An 18,997-nucleotide genomic window follows, 5' to 3' on the forward strand; every position below is an offset into this window, starting at 1 on the left:
GGTCTCTACAATACACCCGCTGTCTTCTAGGCTTTGGTAAACAATGTGCTCCGGGACATGTTAAACCGTTTTGTTCGTCTACCTTGACGACATCCTGTTTTTTTCACAGTTGGCCCAAGAACATGTTCTTCATGTCAGGCAGGTCCGCCAGCTCCCCCTGAAGAACCAATTGTTCGTGAAAGCCCTTGAGTTCCAACGCTCTACATTCACCGAGGGTAATGTCCAGATGGATCCGGAAAAGGTGAAAGCAGTGGTGGATTGGCCTCAGCTTACACCCAGGGTAGAGTTGCAATGTTTCCTAGGCTTTGCTAGCCTTCTACCGGCGTTTAATTCGGGGTTGGAGCACCCTGGCGGCCCACCTCTTGGCACTCACCTCTCCTGAGGTACCGTTCACATGGTCTCCAGTTGTCGACATTCTTCTGCCTACCCCTTTTTGGATTATTAATAAACTTCAAAGACTCTAACCATCTGCCTCCTGTGTCTGCATCCGGGTCTCGCCTTGTGCCCTTATAACCTGTAGAATCTCATTTTAGTTCTGTGACTTCAATACCAGCATACAAGTAAATACATTTTCCCAAATATATAGTTGCTGGTGAGGAGAATGAGTGGCAGAGAATGAGTGGCAGAGACAGAACTGTATCCATAACGCGGAATCATCACAGGATGCCGCTGCAAGATTTTAGAAGAGGGTGCCATATATACTTACAGTGGACAAGAGCCATCTGAAGTTAATATATCAACAACGCTCAGTCCTAAATGCCTCTGAGGTAATGGAATAACTGCTTCAGAACAAAATAAATGTGGTTCATCAGGAATTCCACAGACATTCCTAAACCAAGAAAAGTCTCTTTCCCTCACTCTATAATTCTGATTATCTCTTCCACTCTTCTCACTGTTATGGCTCTACGTTTGTATTACCCTGAGAACCTGACTAGCACTGGCTGCCCAGTAGGAACGCCTATTGCAGACCAGAATACAAAATGTAAAGGTCACAAAAAGTATATTCTTATGCTGCTAAGTGACTTTTCATTTAGGTTTTCTTTCTCAGTTATTCATGCTTTATGTTTTCTGTGGTCGGCTGTACAAATCGTTCTTATTCTCCTCATCTGACCAAATGGCTGGGAATTGCATGCAACACTGCATTGTACACAGTTCTACTGTTTCTTGTCGGACATATTTAAGAGAAGCGAGATACAACTCATTCTATAATGCTATGTAAATGTTGAATTAAAAAGCCGGGGATCTGTATTTTATGTAAAAAGTAAATCCCCATTATTCATACAATATGCCCCCCCCCCCAAAACAAAACATGATTGCATTATATTTTGCGTCAAACATAGGGGGTGTAATTGAGCGAAATTGACATCAAGAGAGCTACAAAGCTTACAGGTGCGAAATTATAATCAAAACCATTTGAGCTCTCTACCATCAAGGATGCTCTGTAGTAGGATAAGTGAAACCATACAATGGTGAATACTGTGGATGCAATTATTACACTCGAGTTGGGCCAATTAACTACATAGGACCCCATATAAGCCTACCACTATGACTCTAATTTGAAGTCTATTATACAATCTTATAATTTTCTCATTAACAGCCGGGAGCTCTACTGTAACTGGAGTCATTCAGTCGGAATCTGAGGTCACGCTATGGGAGCGTTAGGATATCGTTCTGCTGAGAACTCATTATACCATAGACTGCCTGCTGCTACAGGGATATGTGTTCCTACCTCGTCTGTGGGCAGATCTGCAGCATTTCACAGAGAGTTGAAATAATCACCCTTTCAGTATAGAGGCGAACCTGACACCTCACCAGCTGTTGCCTTTGCACTACACAACGGATTCAAATGATCAAGTCATCATCAAGCTTCAAGTGGTATTTATGTATTATTTGTGATCTGGTCATTTAAAAGTCTAATGACATTATCTTCTATTGTTTGTCCTCGTGTGTCTGTTTTTCAGCATAAAGTACTCTGTAGCCACTTAGTGTGGACACCAGGCGAGACTACACACACACACACACACACAGTTATATCAGCTGTGTTGGTGTACCCCTCCCGCATCTGAACTGGCTGACACAGGGCACAGCATGATCATAGGTGAGAGGTCACTTGGTCGGGTAAACAGGAAGTATTATTAAAGAGATGCTTTACATTGAAATACATACAGAGATGTATTAGTTCCAGAGTTAATGATCCAAGGTCAGTTTTGAATTTCACCTCCTGATGATTATGATGACTGACCGTGTTAGAATAAAAAAATAAAAAAGATTAACATTGCTCTCTCTCTATCAATCTGTCTCTCATCTGCAGGTATGTTTTGATGTGAGAGAGGAAGCCAGTCCCGTCATCGCCACCTCACCTGCTCTTAAGATAACATTTGGGCCGACTGGGTGCCCAAGGCTGGTTAGGAGACACCGCTAGAGACACTATGTAATTGTGATGAACTGAGAATATTAGGGTAGCACTGTAAGTCAATAATCATATGCTGTCTTCCCTGCTCCTCTGTTTAACCTCTTTACCCTTCTGTCTTCTACACCTCTCTCCCCACCTCCTCTTTGCTCTTTGTTCCTCTTTTTTTTTATAATGCACACCATATGTGCATTGACGTACAGATTGAACTTGTATTTATAATATGATATTACAATTATGATATTTCTAATGCATGCATTTATAACACCTGGATAATGAACTTTCAATAAAGCTTTTCACATTCTCCACTGGTTGAAATGAAGTATCTCATTGATATACTACACCGAACCTGTGTCCTCAGATTAATGTAGACGAAGGGAGTTAGATACGCATAGGAAGTGTAGTGTACAGTTTTTCTTTCTGTATATATGCATTACAAATGATCCTTTACTTATTTCATGTTTCTAGTCTATTGCATAGTTACAATGTGTAATCATTCCTGCCCCAGGAGCAGGAGTGGTAAACACTGTTGAAGTGTATAATTGTAATACATACACGCAGACACAGCATCATTCAAATAATGGAATTTGATACACCTGGTATTGGATATGACTGAAAAAGAATGTCTCACAGAGATTAATACCTGAAACGCACCTTTATTTGCCAAGGAATAGTACATGATCATTGAATATATACAATGTACAGGCTGCAATGCAGTGATCTCATGAGTGGTAATAACTACAGTACATGTATATAGGACTTGCATCCTTGGCACAATAAAGTTATTATATTCTACTCAATCCATAGGCTTCATTAATGCCATTCAGACTTGAAGTTGATACAGCAACTATGATAGCTGAGGTTCATAGGATCTGAACGAATATTCATACCAAACATTTTAGGGTCCATACACAGATTGGCAACATACTGTAGCTAGCTACACATGCATAGGCATACAGTTATTTTTATCCTCCACTACACAATAATCAAATAAATAGTTACCTAGCTATGTTACTTCAGCTGCATTGCATGGCACATAAAAGCAAGGCAAGCTAACACAATTGTAAATTAGATTCTTAACATCCACTGTTTCACAAGACGACAGCCTGGTTTGCTGGTTTTCTCAGGAGTCCACAAAGAATTAAACCACACGAATTACAATTTCCATACTCATGTCATAACACTAGCTATCTAGATGGCTAATGTTAGCTAGTCAGCTGACTTGCTAAATATTGATTTTTGTTAATTAACTTTAATGACCCAAAAAATCCTCTCAATTGTACATTTTTTTTGCTTGACTCGTTATGACGCTATAATTACTTACATTTGCTTCCACCATAATGTTTTGTCAGCCATCTTTGCCGAAGAAAGTCACCGGCGACGGATGGCTCGCGTCAAATTCATCATTGGATCCACTCAATATGATTGGTCATATGGAAACCTTGGGACTCAAATGCATAATGAGTGCCCTAACTCCCCCTTGCGGTGGTCTGGAGCAATAAATCCGTGATGCTGGATACCTCTGAGTCCCATGTTGTAAGCTCGCAACTTCTAAAGAAGGAGCCACTGTATTCCCATTATACATGACAAAACTCAACTTTGGCAGATCACGCTGCCACCTTAGGAAAGCTGTGATTATGTTTGTCTGTGTGTTTGCATCATTTCACAGTGCCATTAACTAACTCTATTCTTCAACAGTTTCCCTCAAATTGCAGTAACATGGAAATCTTTGTCAGTGAAATTCCAAACATGCCAATTTAAGACAGAGACAGGCACATCAGCCGACTCCAGTGTAGTCCAAGGCCGGGGGACATGCATAGCTGTGTAAGGGAATACAGTGCCACAGAGCATTTGGCCAGGGTCTGCCGGTGGTCTTATTACGCTGAGGTAGCCTTTAAAATCAGTAGAAGAAGCCAATCCCCCATTCCCAGTCATAATGACTGAACAAGGCACACCATTTATTTGACTGGAGGAACATTAGCTGGTGTAAAAAGCAGCACAAGCACACAACTAGGGTTTCTACCTGCTGTATGAAGGTGTGATTACTCAAGTGTATAAGTGTGGGTGGATTCAACAGACTTGGCTGCTCCACTGACATTCATTACTCAAGTGTGCCACTCCGGGTTGACTTGTTTAACAAACTCTGTATATCTGGCAACACAAGTCCATTTGACTGACTTGGTGGGCCTGAACCTGGCAAATGCAGAACTGGCAACACCACTGACAGTGCCAGTAGAGGAAGCTCCAGCGAAGCTGGTGGATCAGCAGAAAATCAAAAAGGCAGCTTTCACACTGTGAACATCTGCTTGCCTGCCTCTCGTGTACCTACTGTATCATAGAATGAAAAGAGACTCCAGACCTGGCAACCCCACTCAGTATATATAGAAAGGAAACTTCAGTATAAGAAGCTTCTTGGGAAGACAGAACAAAAACTCTATTGTTCTCCAGTTCTCCCACCACACCTATCCTGCTGGTAAAACCCAAATCACAGTGACTCCCCCCCCACCCCACCCCACCCCCACCACACTTCACCCTGTCGCTGAAAACGCAGGATTAGAAACAGAGGATATTAGCTAGACAGAACCTGTGTGTATCGGGATATTGGAGGGTGTAATAAGGATTTTGGATGCTGTGGAAAATGAGATAATCCCCAGGTTTTGGAGAGGCAGCAGGTGTCAGTGCGTTCTTATTAATTAAACCTGGCCAGCCGTTTGTCAGGTGTTCCCTGTTCATATTTCCCACAAAGAAGCTTGGCAACGTCAACTTTCTTCAGTCTTAAGCACCACACACACAAGTGCACACAAACAGCACCTGGATGGAAGGAAGCATGACTTATTTATATATTTACCTGAGTGGATTGGGAGACCATTAATCATGATGGGTTCTTCAAGCTAACCGCAATGTTTAGTTTGCAAATATGTAGGCTTCTATTTTTTAAAGAGGGGTTGCCAACTGGAGGATGCTGTGTGTGGTGTAGTTAACCTTCACTCCTATAATGTGGTGTGGAGGGAACTGAGAAAGTGAAATCAGAAAGGTCACATTGTTGAGCTACTGGCATCTGCTTTATATACACATATGTTCTGGCAATGGACCACACATCCTGTAGGCTCCCAATTTACTGAAGAGCCTCCCTCCCTTTTCACTGGATCGCCAGAGTCAAGTTCAAGTACGTTTTGCCTTTCTTTCAACCTTTCTTTCTTCCCTCTACAGGATTTATAAGAGCTTCCTTCTCTTTTCACCGTGGAGCATCACAAGAACATTTGATTTCCTTCCAAGTTTTCTAACATTTTTGATGTTGTTTCTTACAGCAGTGAACAGCTCAATATAAAATCTAGCCAAGCAGCACAGTCTCCACTAAACTGATTGTCATATTTCATATATGCTAATAAGATCCATATATACAGAATCTTAATTTGATCACCCTGTTGCAGGAGAACTTTCCTGCAATGCAGGACATTTTACACTTGTAGTGTATTTGAGGTTTAAGAAGGCTTCTGAAGTTTGTAATTTCCACTTTGAAATTTCAGACCTGATTTTCCCTTATAGAAAATGTATCAAGCCCCACAGAAATGTTCATTAATTATAATAATAATTGCAAATATTAATTCACATTTCCTGCTGTAGCAAACTGGTTCAAAATAAGATCCTACATCTGTGAGATGATATTGAGGCAGCCATTACAACATTTATACATATGGATATCATATCTATCTCTATGTTGATCTTCAGGTGTAATGGCAGAGATGCGTTGTTGATCATATCTTATGCCTCTGACTTTTTCGTCTTTCTATAGATGTTTCTGCTGATGAAGGGTTTCATTTCGCACAACAATGTGATGCAGAAATAAATGTCTGTCGTCCTTGTATCATCTTGGGCTCTGATGTCCCATACATCTCAGTGTCTTCCCTCTCTTTCTCTCACTCCCTCTCTCTCTGTGTTCCGGTCCATCTTCAGTATGCCTCTCTGTTGAAGATGAGAGCCCAAAGCCCAAACACTGTGCCATGTAATAGGCCGACTGAATCTAGGAGCACTCCGTCTTTTCAATCAGCCCCAGATGCAATGTCTTCTCAAAGAGAAAGTGTTGGCTTTATTTTTCCTTAGAGTGGTGTTTCATGCCTCTTGAAATTGAAAAATTAACGCACAGATTTGATATTATTCTTCAATATCAGTCGCATCACTGTGTGTCCGATGGGCTTATTTTGAAGTAGCGACGTTCCAATACAATCCACAGCCAATATGTTGAAATAAAACTTTGAGACTGCATGCGGGTCTTGCTGTGAAATTCACAGCAATTTGTAGTTGTAGTTCCACTGCTGTATTTCAATCAATGTCAAGAAGTGTAATTACAGTATTGATTGAATAGTGGAAATGTATTACCCATGTCATGACCCTATGTTTGTTAAAAGCATAGAGAGAAGTTATGATATATAAATTATAAATGTATACACTATAATTTATACTATAGTATAATTTCTAAAACAGTCAGTTCAGACCTCGCCCCAATTTTCAACACCATGAAAAATCGACTCTTAGATATTATTCTAAATGCCCCTCATAAGTATACTCCCGTTGCCTGTATTAGAGATGCTAAGATACCTAAATCGCACGCATTATTATTAGACAGAGAAATTGAATGTCTGATCTGAGGTTGTGTGACTGGGGAGTTGTGTCATCTATCTCTGACTCCGATCAAGTCCTAAATTGTTTTACTTGTCTGTTTAAAGGAGAATTTCACCTCAGGGGAATCTGGGCTTGTTTTCATCATGTCTGAGGCATTTCTAGGACAGTGAGATGTGTTTCACACATAATTTCCCACGAGGAAGACAGGTCAGGGCTTCGCACGCTGAATTGTCACCGTTATAGTGCAATTCATGTATTGTTCAGTGTTGTGTAGTGGCTTTGCTGGCATGCATCAATAACAAAACATTTTAGAGTTTGCCCGACCAAGATTTACATGCTAAAATCACCACTGGTTAGCAAACATTTGTAACATCAGAAACTGTAAATAGTTTTATTAGCGAGTTATGTAACATAATTCTCGAGGGTAGACATTGGTTAGGATTATGATCTTGGATGCATTTCAGTCTCACATAATTACAGGCTTGGCGCAAGGATCTCCTTCCAGAGAGACATCAGGGACTGTAACATACTCTGTTTCACAGAATCATGTCTCGTTCCGGATATACTGTCCCCGTCCATACAGCCAGCTGGGTTCTCAGTACATTGCGCAGACAGTAATAAAGAACTCTCCGGGATGAAGAAGGCAGGGGTGTATGATTAACCTCTCTAGGGTAGGGGGCAGCATTCGGAATTTTGGATGAAAAGCATGCTCAAATGAAACGGCCTGCTACTCGCCCAGAAGATATGATTTGGATAGAAAACACTCTTTCCAAAACTGTTAAAATAGTGTTTGTGAGTATAACAGAACTTATTTAGCAGGAGAAAACCTGAGAACAATCCATTCAGGAAGTATTTTTGTTTTTGTTTTTTGTAGTTTTCTATTCAATGCCATTACAGTATTCCACTAGATGTCAACAGTCTTTAGAAATAGTTTCAGGCTTGTATTCTTATAAATGAGGGAATAAGACCAGTCTGAACAAGTGGACCCTAACGTGACAAGAGTTTTTTCAGGCGCATGTGCATTTCTTGTTTACCTTTTATATTGACAACGTTATTGTCCGGTTGAAATATTATAGATCTTTTAGGCTAAAACCTGAGGATTGAATATAAACATCGTTTGACATGTTTCTATGAACTTTACGGATACAATTTGGATTTTTTGTCTGATTGTTTTGACTGAGGTTGAGCCTGCGGATTACTGAAGAAAACGCGCTAACAAAACTGAGGTTTTTGGATATAAAGAGACTTCATCGAACAAAAGGAACATTTATTGCGTAAATGAATGTCTTCTGATTGCCACCATATGAAGATCATCAAAGGTAAGGGATTCATTTTATCTCTATTTCTGTGTTTTGTAACGCTTCTGCTTGGCTGGTTACTGTTTTAATAATTTGTCAACTGGGCTATGTTCTGGGCTAGGTATGTTCTGGGCTAGGTATGTTCTGGGCTAGGTATGCTTTTGCCGAAAAGCATTTCATAAATATGACACTGTGTTTGGTTTTACAAGAAGTTAATCTTTAAACCGATGTAAAATATGTTTTGTTTTCTGAATTTTTATAATGAGCATTTCTGTAATTGAATTTGGTACCCTGCAACCTCACTGGATGTTGGCCAGATGGGATGCTTGAGTCCCACATACCCTAGAGAGGTTAAGGATCAGTGACCCTATACCGGGACGGTTGTTCCTAATATGTGCTAATGTGACAAGAATGAAATTGTAAGTAACAGCAAACTTTCCAGGAGATAGACATGTCTTATATGGGCAGAATGCTTAAATTATTGTTAAATCTAACTGCACTGTCCAATATCCAGTAGCTATTACAGTGAAAAAATGCCATGCTACTGTTTGAGGAGAGTGCACAACAACAAAAACATGGTTTGATACATTACCTCTGAAGGTAAATAATGTACTTACATTCAGTAATCGTGCTTTGATTTGTCATTCTGAGGGTCCCAGAGATAAAATGTAGCATAGATTTGTTTGATAAAATCAATTTTTACATTCAAACGTAGGAACTTGGTTCTACAGTTTTAACCCCTGCTGTCTCTGGACGAACTGAAAGCATGTATATCCTACCAACGGGATTATAAAAAACTGTAATATCTTATGTTTCACTGAGTTGTGGCTGAACAACAACATTAATAATGTACAGCTGGTGGGTTATACACTCTATCGTCAGGATAGAACAGCAGCCTCTCCTAAGACACAGTGCGGGGGCCTAAAGTATGTATACTTGTAAACAACAGCCGGTGCACAATATCTAAGGAAGTCTCAAGGTTTTGCTCGCCTGAGGTAGAGGACCTAATGATAAGCTGAACACCACACCACACATATCTACTTAGAGAGTTTTCATCTGTATTTTTTGTAGCTGTCTACATACCACCACAGACCGATGTTGGCACTAAAACGGCACTCAATGAGCTGTATACCGCCATAAGCAAACAGAAAAATGGTCATCTAGAGGCGGCGCTCCAAGTGGCAGAAGACTTCAATGCAGGGAAACTTAAATCAGTTTTACCTAATTTCTATCAGCATGTTAAATGTGCAACCAGAGGGGGAAAAAACACCACCTTTACTCCACACACGGAGATGCGGACAAAGCTCTCCCTCGCCCTCCATTTGGCAAATCTACCGTAATTCTATCCTCCTGATTCTTGCTTAAAAGCTAAATTAAAGCAGGAACACCATTGACTCGGGTCTATAAAAAAGTGGTCAGATGAAGCAGACACTAAACTACAGGACTGTTCTGCTAGCACAGACTGGAATATGTTCTGGGATTCTTCCGATGACATTGAGGAGTACACCACATCAGTCACTGACTTTATTAATAAGTGCATCGATGATGTCATCCCAACAGTGACTGTACTTACATACCCCAACCAGAAGCCATGGATTGCAGGCAACATTCTCACTGAGCTAAAGGGTAGAGCTGCCATTTTCAAGGAGCGGGACTCAAACCCGGAAGCTTCTAAGAAATCCCGCTATGCCCTCAGATGAACCATCAAACAGGCAAAGCATCAATACAGGAGTAAGATCGAATCGTACTACACCGGCTCTGATGCTCATCGGGTGTGGCAGGGCTTGCAAACTATTACAGGCGACAAAGGGAAGCACAGTCGAGAGCTGCCCGGTGACACGAGCCTACCAGATGAGCTAAACTGCAGCCGATGTGAGTAAGACCTTTAAACAGGTCAACATTCACAAGGCCGTAGGGCCAGATGGATTACCAGGACGTGAACTCTGAGCATGCGCTGACCAACTGGCAAATGTCTTCACTGACATTTTCAACCTCTCCCTGCCTGAGTCTGTAATACCAACATGTTTCAAGCAGACCACCATAGTCCCTGTGCCCAAGAACAATAAGGTAACCTGCCTAAATGACTACCGACCCAACACACTCACATATATAGCCATGAAATGCTTTGAAAGGCTGGTCGTGGCTCCCATCAACACCATTATCCCAGAAACACTAGACCCACTCCAATTTGCATACTGCCCCAAAATATCCACAGATGATACAATCTCTATTGCACTCCACACTTCCCTTCACACCTGGACAAAAAACACCTATGTGACTACAGCTCAGCATTCAACACCATAGTGCCCTCAAAGCTCATCACTAAGTTAACTTCTTCGGTCTAGGGGCAATATTCGAAAGTTTGGATGAATGAGGTGCCCAATGTAAACTGCCTGTTACTCAGGCCCAGAAGCTAGGATATGCATATAGTGGTAGTATTGGATAGAAAACACTCCAACGGTTCCGAAACTGTTGAATTAATGTCTGTGAGTATAACAGAACTGATATGGCAGGCAAAAACCCGAGGACAATCCATCCAGAATGTTTTTTTTCAGCACACCCTTGATTACTATGGCTGCCAATGGGAATATAAAAGGAAGACCTCCCAGATTGCAGATCCTAGGGCTTCATCTAGATATCAAAAGTCTTTATAAAGACGTTCAGTCTTGTTTTTTTTAAATGAGCTAGAATTTGTAGTTTTTCTAAGTGGCTTCCGGTGAGTGGGAGTATTTTGTTTCCTATCTACGGTAATGGTCCCCGGAGTTATCCGTCTTAAATGTTTTTGTTTATTTATATATTAGGGTACTTGAGGATTGATTAGGAACGTTGTTTGGAAGAAGCTTATTGGTAACTTACAGGATTCATTTGTATGCATTTTGAATGTGGGAAACCGGTGGATTACTGAGTCTAGTGCGCCAATATAAAGTCTAGTGCGGGATATAAAGAAGGACTTTATCGAACAAAAATACCATTTGTTATGTAGCTGGGACCCTTGTGATTGCAATCTGATGAAGATCTTCAAAGGTAAGTGATTTATTTTATCGCTATTTCTGACTTTCGTGATGCCTCTGCTTGGTTGTAAAATGTATGTAATGCATTTGTGTGCAGGGCTTTTGTGTGCTCAGATACTCAGATAATCGCATGATGTGCTTCCGCCGTAAAGCCTTTTTGAAATCTGACAAAGTGAATGGATTAACAAGAAGTTAAGCTTTTAAATGATGTGACACTTATATTTTCATGAATGTTTAATATTATGATTTCTGTAATTTGAATGTCGCGCTCATAAATTTCACCGGATGTTGTCAAGGTGAGACGCTAATGTCCCAATGATCCGTAAGAAATTAAGGACCCTGGGACTAAACACTTCCCTCTGCAACTGGATAGTGAACTTCCTGACGCACCGCTCCCAGGTGGTAAGGGTAGGTAACAACACATCCCCCACAATATCCCCTCCGCAACACAAAGGCCCCTCAGGGGTGCGTACTCAGTCCCCTCCTATACACCCTGTTAACTCATGATTGTATGGCCAGGCACAACTCCAACACCATCATTAAGTTTGCCTACGACGCAGCAGTGTTAGGCCTGATCACCGACAATGATGAGAACGCCTATAGGGAGGAGGTCAGAGACCTGACTGTGGTGCAAGGACAACAACCCCTCCCTCAACTTAAACAAGACAAAGGAGATGTTTGTGGACTACAGGAAGAGGAGGACCGACGCCACCATTCTCATCGATGGGGCTGTAGTAGAGTGGATGAAAAGCTTCAAGTTCTTTGGCGTCCACATCACCAACAAACTATTATGGTCCAACCACACCAAGACAGTCGGGAAGAGCACATGACAAAACCTATTCCCCCTCAGGAGACTGAAAAGATTTGGCATGGGTTGTCAGATCCTCAAAAGGTTAGTTAAGGCTCATATCACCTCTACCTAACCTGACACCCAAGACCCACTTCAATTTGCATTCTGCCCCAATAGATCCACAGACGATGCAATTGCCATCGCAATGCAAACCATCTGGACAAGAGGAATACCTATGTATTCAACACCATAGTACACTCCATGCTCATCATTACGCTCGGGGCCCTTTTTCTGAACCTCGCCCTGTGCAACTGAGACTTCCTGATGGGCCGCCCCCAGGTGGTGAAGGTAGGAAACATCACCTCCACTTTGCTGACCCTCAACACAAGGGCCCCACAAGGGTGAATGCTCAGCCCCCTCCTATACTCCCTGTTCACCCATGACTGCGTGGCCACGCATGCCTCCAACTCAATCATCAAGTTTGCAGACAACATAACAGTTGTATGCCTAATTACCAACAATGACGAGACAGCCTACAGGAAGGAGATGATGGCCCTGGCGGAGTGGTGCCAGGAAAGTAACATCTCCCTCAACATCAACAAAACGAAGAAGCTTCGGGGTGAAGCATCGGGCAGCATCGGGGTGAATCTCTGGTAGGTAAAATGGTAAAATATGTTGCCTAGAGAAGTTTTGAGATTACTGTGTGTTGGTGGTTCAAAGTAAACAACACCATTATTCAAGTTTGTGGGCTCACACCCTCTACCTCGCGGGAGGTAGCAGAATTCGCTATGAATGCTGGACTTTGTGGTTCACTAGGAGCAGACCAATACACATAGACTCAAAACTACCTGATTCTACCATTAAAATTCAAATGTGCTCGTTACAGCTTGTGGTTTGGATAATTGTGATGTTCATCACAAAAACACAACTTTGTTAATGTATGGGTCAGTACACACGGACACATGAACAAACACCCACACACACCCGAAGGGGCGTGTGAGTGTGTTTGTCCGTGTCCGTGTCTGTGTGTCCGTGTCCTATGTCCAGTGGAGTAGCAGCCGTCTCTCCCAGTGGGTGGTTAGTAGCGTGTCTAATGTGATCCCACAGACCCGTGACTACTGGGGGAATGAAACCACACCTGCCACAGCCCCTCACTGGTCAGACATACATGAACAAACAGACACCAACACACACATGTATAACCTCCTAAATACACTCCCTGGAGAGCACACTTGTGACCTCGCAAACACCTGGACACACACTCGCATGGACACACACACACACCACACACACACACACACACACACACACACACACACACACACACACACACACACACACACACACACACACACACACACACACACACACACACACACACACACACACACACACACACACACACGGAGGTATCATGACCACAGTAATTAATCCCTCCTCGTCTCATCACTCCTCAGGGAGAGAAGGGAGGGAGTGCTTGTGTGGGGTCTCTGGGTAAAACAGGAACAATTTGTCTGCAAGGTGCAGCTCATAACCCACACACGCTCTCACACACGTAGGCCACACACACTCATTATTGTAAATCTATGACTGAAGGTCTGTTTTACACAACACAGCACTGTCTAACTAACCATATTAGCAACAAGCTCTCACAGTCCCAATGTAGAATCCGACATTTGCCCATAAACGTCACATTTCTAAGGTTACGTTTAGGCGTTAATTCCGAATGGTTAAATTAAGGGTTCATATTTGGGACATAGGTGTAAACTGTACTACTCCAACCTTTTTTATACACAATGAGAGGTCCTCGGGATACATTAAACACAGGTCTGTCAAATAAATGACATAAACAGAGTTCACCAAAATGCCAAGGTTTATAAATAATGAGAGTAAAAAGTACAATTCATAAAACGGGACACAACAACTTGCACAGACTCACTGGCTGGAACTATGGCTCAGAGGGCACACACATTGAATTCGCAGCAGGACAATAAAAAATAGAAAGTATTAAAGGCTCAATCCTTGCATGTAAAACACTTCTAGGAGAATAGCATGCAGATTTCAGTAAAGTTAAATCCTACGCTTTGTAAAATGGCACGCTAGAGATGAAGCACTCTTTGTAAGATTGTACACTTGTGGTGAGACACTCTTTGCAAGATGGCACATTAATGATTAAACACTCTTGGTAAGATGATAACGCACTCAAGATAATAAGCATTCGGAAACACACATGGATTAACAAGACCTGCCTGCTCTCTAAGTATTTCCCTCTTAAGAACAACCAGCTATGGAGGTCTCTGGGGAAATGCTGACAAAATAAACAGATAGATATTTTTCTTTATGTTAAAATGTTTGTTTGTCTACTAGTCTGCCCGCCAAGGCAACCCCAAATCTTTAAACTGAAATACCAGTTCAGTGTCACGCCCTGACCTTAGAGAGCCTGTTTATTTCTCTATTTGGTTAGGTCAGGGTGTAATTTGGGTGGGCATTCTAGTTTTCTATTTCTTTTTTGGACGGGTATGGTTCCCAATCAGAGGCAGCTGTCTATCGTTGTCTCTGATTGGGAATCATACTTAGGCAGCCTGTTTTCCACCTGAGTTTGTGGGATCTTGTTTTTGCATAGTTGCTGTTTAGCCCTGCAGAACTTTACGGCCGGTCGGTGACCTTTTGTTGTTTTTGGATGTTCATCTAAAATAAAGAAAGATGTACACTTTCCACGCTATGCTTTGGTCTCATTCCGACGACGGACGTAACATTCAGGGCGACTAGACAAAATACTGAACCCTACCTGCCTAGGACACAAACTAATACCACAATAAGATTTTCCAATCTTTCTGCAAAATACAAACAATGTTATAACCCTGGTTAATTTAAATAAAAAGTGATATTAATTGCATCGACGTGCTAGTTGTCTCACTACAGAACCTGGTTCGATTCCAGGCTGTGTCGCAGCTGGCTGCGACGGGGAGACCCATGAGGTGGCGCACAATTGGCCCAGTGTCGTCCGGGTTAGGGGAGGGTTTGGCTGGCTGGGATGTCTTTGTCCCATCGCACTCTAGCAACTCCTGTGGCGGGCCAGGCGCATGCACGCTGACACGCCAGGTTTCCAAGACTGTAACGACCAATTGGATACGACCAATTGGGGAGACAAAAAAAAAGTGACATCAAAACATTTAATAAAAAGACACAATCCACATTACAATGTTAAAAATGCAAACCTCTTACCAGCAACAGTGTCAAAGATGTCACATACCAGCCACTTGGTGCCACAGAATACAATCCCCCCCTCCAAAGGCATCAGTGCACGACAATGTACTGAAAAACAAAAAAGGGGTAAAACAGCCCTACAGACATTTTACTTAACTAATAGGCCCACCTCTCAACCGTCTAACTCACTTCCTGTATTGCTGACTCACTGACTGAGGTAATCGGTGTGGATTGGAATGATGCCCAGCCGTTCTTCTGTCTGATATTCGAGGGCCTTTAACAGCAGGAGCCTCTTCATGCCCTGTGTCAGTCCCTACGAACACATTCAATCTTCCTGCTCCAGTACCTCTGGGATCACATCTTCCTCGCCACGGCACTCATAGATCAGCACTTCTGTGGGTTCAAGATCATCACATTCATCAATACTATCTTCACTCAACTCATCAACTGGTTCATAATCTAGAAGGCTTCCTTCTTCACTCAGAGCACCAGCCGAGGCACTTCCCAGTTCTTTGCGAACCACTTGCCGTGTCGGCCTGTCCTGCTCAGCTGGAGCAATGGAGTAAACCACTCTGTGGATCTTTGGCCGTGGCACCACCTGATAGTGTGGGGTTCCAGGCATCATGGATTGTCTTGTGACCTCTGACCCGAATGGTTTGTATTTTTCAGAGAACTTTGGAGAAGCCTTACTCTGATCTTACTGTTAAGTTTAACGTTAGTTCATGTCCCTTAAACATGTAGGATTCCGTTTTTGTCTAGTTTTTGTCTAGTCTGCCCCAAGTGAATGAGCTGGTATTCAGGCAAAAGATTCAGGGTGGCCTTGATTAGCAGACTAGTTACATTTTCTTTGTTGTACACTGAGCGCACAAAATGTTAAGAACACCTTCCTAACATTGAGTTGCAGAACAGTCTCAATTCGTCAGGGCTTGGACTCAAGGTGTCAAAAGCATTCCACACAGATGTTGACTCCAATGCTTCCAACAGTTGTGTCAAGTTAGCTGGATGGTCTTTGGGTGGTCGACCATTCTTGATACACACGGGAAACTGTTGAGCGAGAAAAACCCAGCATCGTTGCAGATCTTAACACAAACCGGCGCGCCTGAACCTACTACCATACCCCATTCAAAGGGATTTAAATATTTTGCCTTGCCCATTCAGTCTCTGAACGGCACACACACACACTTCATCTCAGTTGTCTCTAAGATTTAAAAAAATCCTTCTTTAACGTGTCTCCGCCCCTTCATCTACTCTGGCTGAAGTGGATTTAACAAGTGACATTAATAAGGGATCATAGCTTTCACCTGGAGTCATTAGGTCAGTCTATGTCACAGAAAGAGGTGTTCATAATGTTCTGTACATTCAGTGTATGTTAGTATTTTGTCACCCCTTCCCTTTTGGAGGGGCTATTTTGGTTAAAGAACAGTCTTGTGAATGTGTGTTACAGTTTTTCTCAATAATTCTGGTGCAATTTATTCTAACATGGATTCAATACCGCATAATGACAAAGCAAAAACAGTTTTTTAGACATTTTTGCGAATGTATTCAACATAAACTGAAATATCACATTTGCATAAGTATTCAGACCCTTTACTCAGTACTTTGTTGAAACACCTTTGGCAGCGACTACAGCCTCGAGTCTTTTGTATGATGCTACAAGCTTGGCATTTGTATTTGTATTTCTTATTTGCAGATGTTCTCAAGCTCTGCCAGGTCAGATGGGGAGCGTTGATGCACAGCTATTTTCAGGTCTCTCCAGAGATGTTCAATCAGGTTCAAGTCCGGCTCTGGCTGGACCACTCAAGGACATTCAGAGGCTTGTCCCGAAGCCACTCATGCGTTGTCTTGGCTTTGCGCTTAGGCTCGTTATCCTGTTGGAAGGTGAAACCCCCCAGTCTGAGGTCCTGAGCACTCTGGAGCAGGTTTTCATCAAGGATTTCTCTGTACTTTGCTCCATTAATCTTTCCCTCGATCCTGACTAATCTCCAAGGCCCTGCAGCTGATAAACATCCCACTGCATGATGCTGCCACCACCATGCTTCACTGCAGGGATGGTGCCGGGTTTCCTCCAGACGTGACGCTTGGAATTCAGACCAGAGAATTTTGTTTATTTTGGTCTGAGGGTCCGTTAGGTACCTTTTGACAAACTCAAAGCGGGCTGTCATGTCCCTTTTATTTATGAGTGCTTTCCATCTGGTCACTCTACCACAAAGGCCTGATTGGTGGAGTGCTGCAGAGATGGTTGTCCTTCCAGAAGGTTTTCCTATCTCCACAGAGGGACTCTGGAGCTCTATCAGAGCACCATCAGATTTTTGGTCACTTCCCTGATCAAGGCTCTTCTTCCCCAATTGCTCAGTTTGGCCAGGCAGCCAGCTCTAGGAAGAGTCTTGGAGGTTCCAAAATTCTTCAATTTAAGAAAGACGGAGGCCACTGTGTTTTTCTGGACCTTCATTGCTGCAGAAATGTTTTGGTAACCTTCCCCAGATCTGTGCCTCGACACAGGCCTGTCTCGACATTTCCTTCGACCTCATGGCTTGGTTTTTGCTCTGACATGCATTGTCACCTGTGGGACCTTATATAGACAGATGTGTGCCTTTCCGAAACATGTCCAATCAATTGAATTTACCACAGTTGGACTCCGATCAAGTTGTATAAACATTTCAAGGATGATCAATGGAAACAGGATGCACCAGAGCTCAATTTCAAGTCTCATAGCAAAGGGTTGAATACTTGTAAATAATGTATTTCTGTTTTTTATTTGTAATACATTTCCTGGAAAGAATATATACTGTTTTCGCTTTGTCATTATGGGGTAGTGTGTGTAGATTCCAGGTTTTGATTTCATCCATTTTAGAATAAGGCTGTATAGTAACAAAATGTGGAAAAAGTCAAGGTGTCTGAATACTTTCCCAAAATGCACTGTATGTGATACATTTTCACAAAGTTAGCACACAACTCAAAACAGATCATCAAAAAGGAAGTTGTTTGAAAAGTAAAACACGCAAAATCACTTTTTCACCAAATTTAATCAGTTTAATCTACAAGTACCTGTTTCACATTGCAATACATGTTCATATAAAGTAATTGCTTTTCACAATGAAATGCTCACATTACTTTCAATACGATTGTCTTCTCATATACATATATATTTTTTACTCTTACTTAATCCGAATATTCTTAACAAGAGTAGAAATATCGCTAGCCGCTCAATCCCGGGAAAGGGAAAGTAGAGCTGACAAATGCCCTACTGTGTGAACCAAGCGCAAGGTGGTAACAGGATGAGTAAAAAGGAGGTAGTGGACTTGGGTGTACCAGGTTGCTGTCTGGGGCTCCGGTGCCCAGCAAAGGGCACCGTTCCCCCTCATTTATTTTTCCTTGGACCAGAAAGTACTGATAATTAAATAATACACTGACTGTCCTTCAGCTCGATAGAAATAGTTGCCATAGATTTGCCACAAAAACATCCAAAGACCCCGGTGGGCTACGGTGGTTTGCAAAGTGAACCCTGACAACCTGCTTCCCTGTTTTATCTATTTTATTTTTTCCTGCCTCACGTACTTAGTGATGGCACCTTCTGGTGGTTGTTCCAAAAGTGCTGTTGCACAGGGAATCGTCCCCCCTTCCCCCAACTCAACACGTGCTTCCCCCCGGTCGTGTGAAGTGG

The 18,997-nt window shown here is 42.3% G+C and overlaps 1 long non-coding RNA gene across 1 annotated transcript in view; it reads left to right on the top strand.

Moving 5' to 3' along the window:
- LOC127909629 (uncharacterized) overlaps positions 1–2,714 on the top strand; it is a 45,064-nt gene extending 42,350 nt beyond the window's left edge. The window contains exons 2-3 of the long non-coding RNA XR_008072229.1: positions 1,962–2,098; positions 2,312–2,714. This is a non-coding gene — a long non-coding RNA (uncharacterized LOC127909629). The remainder of the gene's footprint in view (positions 1–1,961; positions 2,099–2,311) is intronic.
- The last annotated feature ends 16,283 nt before the right edge of the window (positions 2,715–18,997 follow it).

The sequence above is a fragment of the Oncorhynchus keta genome, chromosome 19, assembly GCF_023373465.1.
Source record: "Oncorhynchus keta strain PuntledgeMale-10-30-2019 chromosome 19, Oket_V2, whole genome shotgun sequence".
NCBI classification, from domain to species: Eukaryota; Metazoa; Chordata; class Actinopteri; order Salmoniformes; family Salmonidae; genus Oncorhynchus; species Oncorhynchus keta.